Here is a 15,881-nt window from a genome sequence, read left to right as displayed (position 1 = left end):
GAGGACCCATCCTGCTGCATCAGCACTGTCCTGGGGGACACAGACATCCCTGAGCTGGGGACTTTCTTTGTTCCCTGCAGCCCCACCCGCCTCTTTAGCCAAAACTGAGACTTTTCACTAGCTGTGGAAGTCTCCTGCTTGTGGTTTAATACTAATTTTGGCGATTTGCATGAAGATCCTGAGCTACCTTATCCAGGAATCAGCCTGGCAGCCCTGAGGTCCGGCCCCATCTGAGGTGAGAGTTGGTTTCGTTGGACAATATGGATTTAATGAACAGTCAGCCCGGCACTGGGAACCATTTCACTCAAATAGCTGCAAAATAAATGATGGGACACTTTCCAATGCAGTGCTGCAACCACCCAAAATACCACTATAAAATTCACAGATGCAAACCAGAGTGCATTAAGCAAGGCTTAGGGGGATTATTGAATTAAATTGGTTGTCCCTTCCACCCTTCCCCCAGTCAAAGACATTAGAAATCTAAATACAAAAAAGGGTGTTAAAACAACACAATGGGCTTTGCTGAAACCTATAACAGCAAAGAAACTCATTGTTAGGGCTGTTGCTTTATTCTAGGCTGCTATTGTGTTTAGGCACAGCGTTGTTTCCGAGGGTTTCTGTCGGGAGCTGGAGAGCCGTGGGTAATCTTATGAAGCACAGAAACTGCTGCGGCTCTAATGCTCCCGGAATGGCTCTGCTTTGGTAATTCCCTATGCAAAGAGAACTGCAACACAACCGTGTACAGCGCAGGACTGCTGCCTCCACGCCTCCGCCACCAAATCGCTCTGCCTGACTTCAGCATCTGTTATCCACTGCCCGCTATTCCCAGCTCTGTCCTTTCCCCAGCGTCGTGAGCATCCAGCTCATTCCAGGGGGAGTTTGTGCAATGAAAGCTTTGCTTTAATCTGTGCTGGATTTATCCAGATGCATCAGTCTCTAGAAGGCTTACATGGGTCTCAGGTCTTCTACAGGCACGTAGCCTTGGTTTGTTAATCTGGAAATGGTTTATTTGAAATTTAAAAGGAAAGAAACCTTTAAAACTGCTTTGCTTGAGCTGCTTGTGACTGTGCAGTGGAACGGGCTCTCAGTCATATCTATGCTCTGGCGTTTGTGTCATAGGTTTTAGGCTACTATGTGTCACACTGCCTCTTTTAATTAAATGGATTAGAGCAAGAAAACCATTTCCAATTTAAATTTAAATATTTAAATACCATGGTTGTTTAAATATTCAGTCTCTCAAATTAAATACTAATGTACAGAACCTGTTTCACCCAGATGACCACAATAATATTTCCTTACCTTTACATCCCTTTTTTTTGCATCTTTCTTAGTGTCGTTTCAGATCCTTGTATATGAAGTGTTTATTTTAATGCAGTTCTCTTAGTGATAAAATAAATTCATTAGGCTTGGGGTAAAGGAATGAGACATCTGTAGAGCAACAAATAGGACTTGAAGACATTTTAAGCTTTTTGAGTTTGTTCTTGAGTGTGCTGGAGCCTGGAGGAGGATCACTGCACACGATGCACCACGGCCAGATGAGTATTGTTAATAAGTGCCAATTAGTAAAGCCACCAAAGGTTATCTTTGACTTTCTCACAGTCTCACATTGCAAGGGCTGAGGAGAATAGATAAGAAATGAGTACAGAAATGTGGTTTTGGTCCAAGTCTTACCATGGCCCTGGCCACCCTCACCCCACGTCACTCCCCGCTCTGACTGCCCACGGTCCCATGTCTCCCCTGTGCCATAGCATTGATGCTTCATCATGCAAACTGCGTCTGACGTTCCAAGGTATTTCGCACCACCATGGGAAGCTGATGTCTGGTTTAGGAAGGGGTTTGGGATGTTGACCGCTTGTGACAAGTGTAGCCTGAAAGAAAACCACAACGGTAGCAGTTCAAAACCTGAATAATATTACTATGGCAACGAAATAACTCACCTTAAAATAAAATGTGCATTGGAAAGCTATCTTACATGCTCAGAGAACAGATAAAAACAGATCCTATTTTTTTAATATATTTTTTGCTTCCTTGAGCTCTTGACCTATTAGATGCTGGTGCAGATATAAAAGAATCCAATTTCTATCAACAGTGAAATGAAACTGAACACAACCAAATCTCCAGCACTAAAAGAAGCTCCCCAGGGGATGCCACAGGTCTTACAAACCAGGTCATAGCCCCCTGGTGACTGAACTGCCCTTTAGCTCTTCACTAATGGGATGAGTGGGGTTGAGCCTTAGCTCAGCTCCATTTCCAAGTGGCACCGGGCACAAAGTCTGGGCATTCCCTAAGGAGCAAGGTTTTGTCTTGATGGGATCTTTTAATAAAGCTGGTATGGGAATGCTTCCGTGAGGTATGGTTAATGGCCTTAGGTCATTACTGCACAATTAACAGGAATAGCATGTTATTTGGGGGTGAAATAAAGCCAGAATGAAAGCAAAACTACTAATGGTCAGTGCAGGCCTTTTTACCTTCCTTTTCCTCCCAAGCTAGGGTAGAAGATCCCCATGCATGCAGATGTGGATGGGCTTTAATTAAGATTAAATGAATGGACTCAAGAGTATTTGAGCACTTTCTTCTGCATTTTTAAATGAAGTTCTGTTGCATACAGAGGGAAGGATAACACCTACATCCAAGCAGTGATATAGGACATAGATCTTCCTTTTTGCTCTTTCCCTCACCTGAGGCTGTAGGGAGGTGGCAGAGCAGTGACAGTGACATGGTGGGAGGTGAAGGATTCTTCTGCACCAAACACGTATGTGCTGAGCCGAGCCTGTCTCTGTCTTCATTCACCCATCAGAATGGTGTATAAGATGCTGTCAGAAACCATTCAAAAGGCACAATATGCTCACTGCTCCTCCCTTCACTACTGGGCCAACTATAACATAAATTCATCTGCTTTGATGGTATTTGATCTTGACAGATCCACACCAGCTGCTTTTTTGTAAGTTTATTAATCTCCAAGGATCACTGCAAGTAATTTTTTCCTGCTCCCTTCCCAGGTATCTCCTTTAGGCTCTGTAATTCCCCACTTCTGGTTTTTGAAGATGGGTAATACATACAGCCATCAAGCCCCAGGAACCTCCCTGTCACCTTTGGGTTGTTGTGGATAATCACTCATTGTGGCATCCATGTCCAGGCTATGATCTCTCCACGACCTGCACTCCTCATCCAGCCACCTTCAGTCAGAGGTGTTGCAGCTGCATCTCATGATTTGACCTCAGCATTTGTAGTTTCTGCTCCAGCCAAGATCTTAATCTCCCTTGTGGGAAGTCTCCCAGCCCATTCCCCCTGGAAAGCAGCTGGCAGAGGTTTCCCTATATCTCTGCATTCCTTCAGGTCATCCGTGCATTCGCAGTGCTTGCCTGGCATGCTCTGGAGCTTGTTCAGCCAGTCCCCTTGCAGATGGTATTCCCTTGCTGATAGCAGCTGTGTCCCTTCTTGATGTGAGTGATCACATCCTGAGGGTTTCTTACATTAGGGGGAGAAACGGGGGCAGGTGCTTCATGGGCAGCATGAGGTCCTAGACCCAAAGTCCAGCATCCCTTGATGAGCACCTCTGCTAAGCCTCTCTTTTCAAGCCCGCACTTTCTTCACAAGCATTTCTGCTTGTCTTTGCCCAGCTCTGCCTTTCTTCTGCAACTCGTTGTGGAGGCAAAGGGGCTTTCTTAGCCATGGCTCAATTTGAGCCTTGATGGGAGTCAATCCCATAGAGAAACGCAGTCACTATTTTATGCCTTTCCTAAAGGGAAGGTGAGTGGCAGAAACACCACGTTCAAGAGAAAAAAGAATGAAATTGTTATGAACTTAGTGAGGAGCTGCCTCTGATCTCTAAAGCCAAAAAGCAGTTGATGACGCTAATTACTCTCTTGGCTTGTCTAATGCAAACACAAGAAGACAGAAGACCCAGGGACAAGTTGTATTCCCCTGTCTGGCCACATCCCTGTCTGTGCCCATGGAAGGTTCCTTCTCTTTAATGGGCATTTCCTTGGTGGATGCTGCCCATGTCTGTGGTGGAGCATGGCATATCCAACCCTGAGGGCAAGGATGGCAGCTGAGCTCAGCCTCAGTGTTCTGGGTCTTATTTGTTTGGATTTTAAAAAAATAACCTTGTGCATATTACAGTTACAGGTAAGCTCTTTCCATGTAAGGAGGGAAAAGAAATCAGCAACTTAGACTTCAAATGCATTTTATACCCATTTCTTAATAGCGTGGTGCTAGCACCATTTTCATGTTTAGCATTTGCCTTAAATTGTGCTTGAAATTTGGAGTTAAATCCCCTTTGTACAGTAAATAGGCTTAGTGCAGCAGTGCCAATCAGCCCACTGCCCCCCTCCTTTTTGGGGAGGGGGGCAGGTTATTTTCCAGGAAAAGAAAGAGCCCACTCATCTGACATAATTTACTAAGATTCCCTTCTCTAGTAACTGAAATAAATCGGGCTATTAAGGCCGTCATTAGGAGCAGATGTATCTGCTTTAGGGATAGCAAGGAGCTGCTCCTGGCTCCCTCCATCTGCTGAACGAGCCCTCCGTGCCACTGCCCATCAGCTCGGTCTTTATTCTCTTGTGTTAAAAAAATCACAAACCCCATTAAAGACAGAAGTTAATATGCGTTTGCTACAGAGCAGGAAAAGCCGAGAGCTGCTGATAAGTAAGTTATTTTGACAGATGTGAGATCCAGAGTATTAATATGTGAAGCTCAAGGCAATGACTGGGGACTAATTATGGCTAAGTATTTTTCATGGACATAGTGTTAACCTCTTTCAGGCAGGCCCAAATGCTGGCTCCATGTTTGTTCCCTCCAGCCAGGTTTGTTTTGCCGTTGTTTCTGCATTAAATAGGAGCAACGGGTGGAAATTCCATAGTTACATCTGGGAATATCAAACCCTCTCATGAGAGCCTGTTTTTCATCCTATGGGCATCCCAGCTGGGTTGAGACCCATGGTGGTTGAGCCACAACACTGCTGGTGAAATGCTCCCAAGTTCTCTGATAATCCTGGCCACTTTTGAAACTGGAGTGAATAGCTTTGGCCATCTCTACACCAGAGAAGCCTTGATGGGAATCGTGCTATGGTATGGACGTGGCTGTGTGCTACACCAAGCTGGAGCAGCATTGGCGGCTCCTTAGCGGGGAACCCCTGGCAGCAAATAGGAGGTGTCCCATTTGGCTTCTCTCCTCCTTGTCAAGGCAAAGAGCATTTATGGGGTAAAACATAAAGGCCACAGGAAGCACAGCACCCATGTTTCTGCCCTGCAGCAAGCCTTGACTAATCTGGTATAAAAAAGAAATAGAAATTGCCTGGTGTTTCAGGTAGGCTGCAGAGATCTGGTGGCATTTGATTTTGAGTTCATCAGGACGATAGGCTGCCACGTTATGCTGAAAATCGTTCTTATCCCCAGGGACTTTGATAATGATTCAGATGGAGAGATGTACCCAGTGCTCCAGCGGGTGATGGGAGACCCAGGGCCGGAGCTATTTTAAGCCAAGTAAAAAGGCAGCTGGCGTTATGCAAACCCCAGCCATTCCCTGCGTGCCGGGCACAGGGCGGCTGGCTGTAAATGTGTCAATAAGTGCTGAAGGCTCTGCAGAGCCACGATTTTTCCCATTTGTTTGGCAAAGTTCAACCCGTTCATAAAACCCTAGGAGAGCCCCGCACACCCCGCAGGACGCGCCAGCAGACGTGGCTGTGTAGGCACGTTGGGACTTCTGGCTTGTGCAGAGATGAGCTGCTGCAAAAATAAATACATTTACAATAATAGAGCGCTTCCTTGGTGCTCTGGTTCTTCACTGTGATCCTCCCAGGGACAGCAGGCATCCAGAGGAGGCCGTGGAGATGCTGCGAGGGCTGGAGCAGCTCTGTTCTGGAGCCAGGCTGAGAGAGCTGGGCTGGGTCAGCCTGGAGAAGAGAAGGCTCCTGAAGGGGAGACCTTAGAGCAGCCCCAGTGCCTAAAGGGGCTGCAGGAAACCTGGAGAGGTGCTTGGGACAAGGGATGTAGGGACAGGCCAAGGGGAATGGCTTTAACCTGCCAGAGAGGAGATTGAAATTAGATAACCAGAGCAGGATGTGTGTGATGGTGCTGCCGCTCATTAGCTTGGGCTTTTTTCAAAGTGAAGTCTAAGAGCACTGACATCCAATGATACACAGCTACCAAGTTATGGCTTGTTCCCCCAGTACTCTTCTGATTGCAGTGAATGAGGAACTCAAGTATTTTTGGTAGTACTCTGTGTGCATTTCACTCACAAATCTTGCTTTGTGAGAGCTTTGCCCCAATTCAACTGCAACAAAAATAATTTACTTCCAACTGCTTCTTTTGGAGCAAAGGAAAGAAAGTGGATTAAAAGCAATGAGATTACCTACCAGAACACAATACTCCAGAACAACTGAGTAGGAAAGGAAAAGTACAGGAAAGGAAAAGTAGTTCAAGTAGGTGCATTGAATAGTGAGATGCCACACCACCAAATAGTTAAATATGGCACATTTGAATGTCACTGGCACGGAGTTCGGACGCTGCCTCTCCCAATTCCTTTGGTATTTCCTTGCAATGCCACATTTTCTTTCATCTTTTAAAGCTCATGGTCATTTGGAGAAAGATTAGCTGGTGCATGTTCCCTGCTCCCTGGCAGCACAGGATGGCTGAGCTGGAATAGAGTTCATTGCCCAGTGTTGGTGTGGGGCTGGAATCCCATGCCTGCACACCATCCCTGCCGGCTCTCCCCTGCAAGTGCCCTGCAACAGGAAAAGTAATCACTTTCCTTACCTCTGGGTTTAATTACTCTCTGCTCCAGAGCTAATTAGGAGTGTGGTCCATCCGGAGGTCGGGATGGAGCCCTCCCTCCCACTTCGTGCCATCTGCCATTGCCATGACACTGGCTCTGCTTTTCACGCCTGGCTGGGAACGCTGGATGCGCGGGGTAATGGGGCTGTTTCTCCCCCTCCTTGGTCTTTGGAAAGGAATTAATAAGAGAAAAAAATGAATGGTTCAAACTGCTGCGTGCTACCCTTTTCCTTTCCACTTTTTAAGCCTTTTAGCATACCGTTTTCCAGCAATTGGGAGGAAAATTGCCCTGAAAGAAAGAAAACAAAAATCTGTCTTATTTTTAAAACAACACCCCCCCTGCGCCACACAAGCAGCTGCAGAGAATTTCTCTTCCAAACGGATGATGTAATGGGCTTTGTCAGGCAATGCTGTAATGAATAAAAACCTAGGCCCTAAAATCATCCAAGCTTTTGATGAAACTCCTGAGGTTCCTGGTGAAGCGGTCACCAAACCGAGCTCAAGTCGGTGGTTTTGTCATGCAGATCTTCAGTGGAGCGAGCTGGAGAGTCGAGGGCTGAACATGGCAATAACCAAATATGATGGGAGAGAAGAACCAGCAGGGGGAGGGCGCTGGGGGCAGCAGCAGCTGTGGGGGCTCTTGCCAAGGGGTGAACAGCCCCTGGGGATAGCAAACAGGGCTTTAGCACCCACCATGGAACCACTCCTGTTTAAAAAAATGGGATCTACAACCACATTATACATATATATATATACACACACATGTATATTTCATATATATAAGGTCTTATATATATGATATATATTACATATAAACTATAAACAAAACATTGCAGGTAATACCCACTGCTGCTGCACCAATGAGCACACTGTTGCTCTCCCAAGGACATGCTGGGATGCTGAGGTCAGGACACTTTGCAGCCAACACTGGGCATCCCAGCTCAGCTCATATCCCAGTGAGGCAGGGGACGGGTGCCAGCCACAGGGAGCGAGCGCAGCACCCAGGAAATCACATCAGTGAGCAGCTATTCTCCACTCCATCAAATACATTTGTCTTTTGAAGAATGCGCTGATGAGATGCCCTCATAGACCCATTTTAATTTATTGATTAGCACCGCGGCCATAACCAACGTCCCCAGGAGCAGCCACCACAGACCTGTGCACAAGCAAGACCTCTTCCAGCCATCGGCACATGCCCCCCAGCACCATTAAACCAGTTGTTTCTGGTTAATGTTTCTACACCATGTCCATACGAATGGCAGCAGCGGTGGGTCGGACCCGGCTCACGCAGCCCCGCACCAACAGGACACCATCTGCCCCGAATTCACCACCGGGCTCGCAGCTGCATGCCGAGAGAGGGCTGGGAAAGAGGGAGGGTGGTTTTGTTGCGGTTGTTCCTAGCGCTCAGTGCTCTGGGTTTCATTAGGCTGCTCTTGCAGGATCGTGTTCTTGTGGTATTTCAGTGCAGATCATTTCCAGCCCAGTTTATGTATGTTTCTCGTGGTGCAAGAAAAGCCATTAGCTACAGCTTTGAACACTCACATACCAGATTGCACTTCTGTTACGGAGCTGAGCGCCCACGGACTTGTGTGTGTCCTAACTCTTCACTGTGGACATGGAAACAAAGGCTCCTTCTCTGGAAAGATGACTCCCAATATCAAAGGGCAGCTCGGCACTTTGGCACCTGCAATTCATTTAAGACCAAAGTAGGGATCTTTAAAATAAGTCTTGAATTAAAGATGAGCTACAGTCTCTCCTTTGGATGATTGTGACCCTGTTTTCACGTCAGATGGACAAACCTCCTGTGACACAGAAGACTGCAGGGATGGACATGCAGAAGACCTTGATACAACAGCCTACTTGCCCCTGGTTTTCTCTTTCAGCTCCTCTATTGTCACTCTATTTTGTGGAAGAAGGTTCTTCTCTGCAAAACCTGGAAGATATATATGAGATATCCTAAATAAACATAAATCAATGCATGCTCTAATGGCTGTGTCGTGATGAACAGCTGGGCATAGCAGAGGGCAAGGTGCTACCAGAGCAGAACCAGCCAGGGTTTTCTGCCTTGATGTTGTTGGTTGCAGCTGCCCATGGATTGAAAAGCCCAAGGAAGAAATGAGAAGAGAACGCACCTGTTTGAGAGACCTGGACCACATGAGAGGTGCTAGATCTCAGTCAAAAAGGCAGCTGAGCCAAACTGGCACGCTTGCAGCAGAACCGGTGGATCTAGGATAGTCCTGTCTGATCCCACCTAGATCTCAGCACACAACAAGTGATGGCTGCTGCTTTCCACCTGCTGCTGTAGGTGGAAAACTTCTGGAAGAAGAGCAGGCACCAGGAAGGCTTTGCTATGCTTAACTTCCATACCCTCCGTGGATGACCCTCTGCCTCCCTGGCCAGCTGGCCTGGTTTTCCATAGTTTCATTATGAATAACAAGTATCACCGTTCATCCAGCACGTTACATTTGTACAAAGGTTTAGAGAATGAAATCCTCACCTTGTTAAACCTGATGGGGAAATTTCTGTTGACTGCAACAAGGCCATGACCACATCTCTGTATCCACTTGGATTTCTACAGACTGCTGTTTCTTTTCCCTCCAAGCTCACATACTCCAGTAAGTAGGATGTGGAAATTATTAACCAAGAGCACTTTCTCACTTCTTATGCACCACAGAACTGGCACAAACCACCATCCCTGTCACCGGGGCATCAGGGAAGTATGGGCATCCCACTGGGAACCCACAGTGCCTGCAGGGTCTCCTGCATCCGGAGGGAATGCATGGTGGCTGCCCAAAGTTCAACCACTGGTCCCTGACATGAGGAGCAGAGGACGGGGACACATGGACCCCCGGTTTCCACACTGAAGAGGCTGCAGGGCTGGCAGGGAGCAGCGCTGTCACCCCAGAGGGTTCAGGCTCTCGCAGGGATGTTGTGCTTCCGAACAATGGGGGAGAATAGCGGATGTATTTGGCCTTGCAGCCCCAGCTCACGCCATGGCTGGCCCTGTGGTCTCTGCTGTGCTTGTACAGCCTCACCGGGTGTTCCCACTGCGGCAGCTGGGATACAGATGCTCCCACCACATCACCCAGTGCTGCACAGCAGCATCCCTGGGGACACAGTATTAAATCCAGTGGTGTTAGGAGCTGTGGAACATGCTCCTGCTCACAGTGCTGCCACCCTCCCACCCAGCTGATTAACCTCAAATGCACAGGAGCCTCCCTGATTATCAAGTTAGGTTTGTGCAGCAGTTACACAAGAACATTCAGACATGACCACCACCTAGAGGCTAGAGCACTAAATGAAGCTAGAAAGACTCATAGTTGAGATGGGCCAAAAAGGGGGTTGGAAATACTTCCTGAGCCCAAATCGAGCAGCAGTGGGAGATGGGTATCTGATGCATTCCTCACCTTCAGTTGCTGAGAAGCCAGGGTTCAGCAGCAGCACAGGGCTTGGCAGGGACACATGCAGCAGTCTGCGGTACCTCGGTCACCTGCACACTGTGTGTCTGTCCCCACCAACAGCCAGAGCCATGTGTGCTTTAACAGTGCTCCAGCTTTCCTCCTTTTGAGGAGGGCCAAAGGTGTGCACAAACCCGTGTCCCGTTACCTCCAGCTCTAGCCGGAGGTGATGGGGAAGGGCAGAGCCAAGGGATGGCTCCAGGTCCTCTCCCATCCTCCCATGGTTTGGTGCTTGGCCCGTCCTTCACTGGGGATGTGTCTTTGTGTTCAACAGCCCCACTCACTGGGTCATCTTCCAAGAATTTGTGTCATCGCTTTCTAAACCACGGTGATTTTGGGGATCCATTTGGGCAATGAGTTCCTCGGCTTAATTACACATTGTGTGAAATATGTTCGTTTTGCATCTGCCACTTGGTAATTTCATTTGATGCCCCTTTGTTTGCTTTGTCTTCCAACACAAGAGCCATCGACCCCTATTCACTTTCTCCGTGCCACTGCATGAGTTTATACATCTCCCTCCTCCTTTTTTCCCCCCTTCTGCCAATTCTTTTCAAGACAAAAAGGGTAATTTATTTAATTGTTGGTGATATAATGTGCTAAAACTCTCCTTTTCCCTCCAACAGTTAATTACACTTGTTAATGATTTTAATTACTCCCAGGGTAATGCTCCAGGTATAGTGAAGACCCCACTGGGCTACACAGGAGTAAACACAGAACAGAAAAGTCAGTGTTTACTCCAAAAATCCGCATTGATGCACCCGGTCTGTAACAGCACGGGTGGTGACACCGGAGCAGGGAAAGCTTGGCCTAGATCTGCACATTTCTGTTTGCAGCACAGGAAGATTTATAGGAGGTGGCCTTAGAGGAAGGCCAATCCTGCAGGATCTCCCTTGGACAGGGCTGCCGAGGCTTGGGGGGTGACTCCAGCCTTTGCTCCTTAGCAGATGAGAAACAGAACCACAGTGTCGCAATGTAGCCATGGCCAGCACCTCTGCGGAGGTAGTTATGGTGATACAAAGGAGGAAATCAAACCAACCTTCATGCCAGCTGGCAATGAGGGTCAGTCCTGGGCTCAGTGACAACCCTTCTCTAACTGTGAGATGTGTGCCATGGGGAAGAGCAGCCCCGTATCAGTAAAAGAGAAGATCATTTGTGATCTTGTAGAGCAGCATCTGCCAGAACCCTTGTAGCCAGGATGAAATCTGAGCGGTGCCGCAATCTAAACCTTCTCTGCAGTTTCTTTTATCTTAGCGGGGGAAAAACAAACAGAAGAGAACCAGAAAGCTTTGTGGCCGAGATGCCTCACATCTGGTTTTAGCTCCAAGAAATGTACTTCCACCCCCTCCCCGAATTGTTAATGTTAAACAAACAAAACCCCGGCCATTTTTCTGGGGTTTGGCTCTCAAATAACTCACAAGCAGCTCTGTGAATTCCAGGCTTGCGTTACCCTTCACCCCTAACGAAAGCAACTCACCTCGCTTGGCCGGGAGGCCTTTCCCCTATGGTAAACCAAGGATCCGGGCCCTGGGATGGGCACCCACCGCTGGGGATGCTGGCACAGGGAGGGAGAAGTGATCTTGACCACTCTGTTTTTAAGTTTCAATGCAGCATTTCTGCCTGTGTTATTTATGCTTCTTTCCCCCCTCCTTCTTTTAAGACCGTCTGGAAATGTTTAACATGTGTCCAATTGTATTAACATGCCTTTGAGGGCTTTATAGTGTGAGTTTGATTTCCACTCTTTCAGAAAGAGAGCTTTCTAATTTGTGATTCAATTCCCTTTATACCACACATGCACCTACTCCATTTCACCGCTTTCAGGTGTTACGTCACTCTGAAGTTCACGCTAGCACATCTGGACATCACATAGAATCATAGAATGGTTAGGGTTGGAATGGACTTTAAGATCATCCAGTTCCAACCCCCTGCTATGGGCAGGGACACCTCACACTGGACCATGTCTCCCAAGGCATATTTCCCTTGACACGTCTCAAGCAATCCCCTCGCTGGTGCCACAGGAGGAAGGCAGCGTTGCAGTCCCCTGCGATCCTCATCCCTCGCTGTACTCCTCCAGCAGTGTTGGCTCAGTCAGGGTGGATGAAGGCTGTGGAGCAGCCCAGTCCTAACCACACTGCTTCAAAAGCAGGGGATGGTGGCCCACAGAGCCACCCCTGGCTGCCGCCACCCGGCTCCATGCGTGCTGGTGACCAGCTCCCGTCTCCCTGGGGCACTGGGATGGTCTCTGGCCGGATGCCATGTTGACATTGTTCTCTCCAAAGGAGAGGCTCTTGGAGAGTCAGGCATCAGCGAGGCCCACAGGGTGTTCTCGGCTCTCTGGAGCCTGTCCAGAGCATCAGGTTTCAGAGCAGGGGCTCCCACACCAGCTGCATGGGGAAGGAACATCACCAGTGGGACAGTTAGAAAGAAGAGCCATCCGCTTCTATTCAGGGGATTCAATTTTCTTTCTGCTTCATCAAATTAACACCAGTGTAACTCCATTAACTACCAGGGAGTTGCTCTTGTTCTGCAAATCAGACCTGTCGGATTTTCTGGCTCCTGCGTGCAGTCGCTTCAGTCAAAGGAGCAGAGGTGGATGCAGGATGTACCTAAACCCTGCCTTGTTTGTGGCATGGGTGGACTGGGTTGTTTTTTCCTTTCTCCCATTTACCCTTCTGTTTTAATCCCAAGGACCTCCCTGTGATTTTTGTTTTCTGCCATGCTTTTTCTCTCCCATTGCTGCCCCAGCACATTGCTAATGGTGGACACTGGGAAAGTCTGGAGACACTTCCTTTTATTTCAGAGCTCACTTTCCAGGATGGTGATCAGTGTTTTTAGAAGCCTTTCATTGTTCTGACCAAACAATAAGCAAATGCTTGCCCAAGTTCTGCTGAGGATCCAACAAGAACATGCATTATTGCAAGGAATGGGAAGTCTCAGCACTTTCTTTTAAACTTCAAAGGCATCTGAAGTTCTCTTGTCCCCATGCTGAGCTAGGAGCCTGCACCAAAAGTTACATCGTGAGCTGTATTAATGCACCAAGCCTGGCACGGATGACAAAACAAAAATCCTAGTGAAGAGCCTTGCTTGCCCAATGACTGCTACTAAATAAAGTCATTATGAGGAACCCCCTCCGCAGTAAGACAAGTCTGAAACATTAACATGATCCCCTCAGTGTTGCACTACAATGGGGTCATTGTTCACTGTCAGCTCACTGTACTGACGTTGCCACTGTACGCTGTCGGTGTTTCTATGTGACAGGGTAACGTGGCCCCAGGCACTGATTCCCATTGTAACCACTCTGCTCTCCTCTCACAGAATGGTTTGGGTTGGAAGGGACCTTAATGCTCATCCAGTTCCAACCCCCTGCTCTCAACGCTACGACTTGTCCTGGGCCTGGCACTGGTCACTCCGGTTCTCAGCACTGGGACACTGCAGCCTGCATTCACCTTGGGTTGTCTCTGCATGTAAGATGTGAGGATTTGCAGGTTTCCTGCTTAGCAGGTAACAGCATCAGAAGTGCTCACTGTCTGCATGATAAACAGGTTGTAAGGTTTTCAAACTACCTCAAAAAGAGTATCCAAAACATTATAACCAGCATTAATGCCTCCTTGCACCATGTTCACTACAAAATCCAAGCCAACAATTGCACCCATGTCTTGTCTGATAACCCATGAGCTACCCGAGCATCTCACTATTGCAGGTTCTTCCCAGCCTCACTGTAAATCTTTCCCCGCAGCTAAAAACACCCTTATATCCCCTCAGAACCATCACTAGCTTTAGACTCATGAATCTCCTCACCGCATTGCATCTTCTAAGGCCCTAATTGTTAGGATTAATAGCAATAATCAAGCTCCTGCAGTGCTTTTGACTGCTGAGCAACAATCCCAACCTTTCATAAACAGCACTGGAACGGGCAGACATATCCCACCCGCACCAAGGGCACCGCTGAGTGGCACCCAAGGATCATGGGGAAGGTGGCTTCCCACATACTGCAACTGAACCCAAAAGTGGGTGCACCCAGCTGACTGGGCAGTGGAAAAGCTTTCTCCCTTCAAAACCTCTGCTTTTGGGACAACCATAAGCTAAGCGAAGCCTGCAAGCTGACATGGAGCTTGCCTTCGATTTGGTGTCTAGACATCAGGACCAACAGATGAGGAGGACTTGGCACAAGGCAGGCGGTCTATTCAGTTGTGCAACTCGCTCAATACCCCATGGCTCAGAGAAGTTATGAATTTGAGCGAGGTTTGTCTGAAAAGTGAAGCAATTTTCAGTACTTATTTGAAACAGGAGCCTGATTAGAACAATAGTTATAGAATTAAGAACAACTCTCGCCTTGGCACTAGGAGAGGAAGAAATAAACAAAACCAAACACTCAATTGTATGTTTTGGTGGAGCAACCTCCGGATGAAAATGGAGAAACATGCCTTGACATACGGAACGACCTCCATTAGCGTACGAGGGGTTGGTGATACCTTGGCATGTAGATGAGCCCTTTGCTAAGAATATCATCCATATTCATAGTGTCTGCTGTTATTTAAATAACAGTGCTTGAAGTGCTCAGTGACTGAAGCTAAAGAGAAATGGTTCAGTGGTACCAAGACTTGGAGAAGGCGCTCACCTTCCTTGCAGACCTGGAGCTGCTATTTCAAGCCCTTTTAGAGAAACCTGGGGGGGCAGGGAGATGATACACAAGTATAAAACATTTCATTCCAATGTCCATTTTCTCCCTGAGGCAGTAGAGGCCCATTGGTATTTCTCATCAGCTTCAAACAGTATCCACTCAGACCCTAAAAATGATTGTACCACATATGCAGAGCATACCGCTGTGCTTGTGATTGTTCACTACTCAAAAGCAGGCTAAATCCAGTCAATCATTTTTAGATGTGAAAGTGTCAGGATGACATCTGAACTATTGTTGGATCGTGTTCTAATGGGGACATTCCGAATCTCCCTGGTTTTATCCATGCATCTCACCAGGCTTCCACCAGGAAAGGGGTTCCAGCTACTTCTCTCCATCAGCTTTCACTGCAGGAGAGACCAGAGTATGCCTGAAAGTCACTGCAGATAGGGAATATCCTGCAAAGGAGAAAGCCCTTAAATACTCTCTCACCTTTGCTGCTGAGGGAGCTCTGGCCCAGTTAACCCTGATATGTTGAGAGCAGTTCTGCCAAATGAAGGTGGTGCAGCAGGAATAAAAATCCCTGGTGCTTTAGGCCTTGAAAATTAAATCCACATTAAAGATCATCCAGCAGCTGATGCCCTGGGGTACTGATCCTGAAACACACATTTAATACAGGATGCTATGTGTTGAAATGCCTCGGGTTTGGGTATCAGATAAAAATATGCAAGCTCCTGGAATTTCCTATTTCTGGGCTGTGAAACAATTTAATGCGAAAGATAAGGTTTCTGCATTGCAGACATTTTTCTTCTTATGAAATATATGATGTATTTTGTCATCAGTGTGAAGAGATTTTATATAAAATGAGGCTTTAAGAGGAAAACTTGAAGTGTCTTTAAATAAAGGCGCATAGAATAGCCGTAGCAACAAAAATGAGGCAAGGTAAAAACCAATACTAAAGCCCCTCTTAACTACCTGCCAGCTTAGCTGTCATTTCCCACAATAATAAAGCTTGCACTGATGGAAGGCACTTCT

At 47.4% G+C, this 15,881-nt stretch overlaps 1 protein-coding gene across 1 annotated transcript in view; it reads left to right on the top strand.

Annotated features, from left to right (window-relative positions):
• The window catches only part of SH3BGRL (SH3 domain binding glutamate rich protein like), a 170,870-nt gene that overhangs the window by 101,906 nt on the left and 53,083 nt on the right, over positions 1-15,881 (top strand). The window lies entirely within an intron of this gene.

The sequence above is a fragment of the Neopsephotus bourkii genome, unplaced genomic scaffold (assembly GCF_033783945.1).
Source record: "Neopsephotus bourkii isolate Nb327-2 ecotype Australia unplaced genomic scaffold, CSIRO-AGI_Nbou_v1 NB_1067, whole genome shotgun sequence".
In the NCBI taxonomy this organism is placed as follows: Eukaryota; Metazoa; Chordata; class Aves; order Psittaciformes; family Psittacidae; genus Neopsephotus; species Neopsephotus bourkii.
This window is presented reverse-complemented; position numbering and strand designations above follow the sequence as displayed.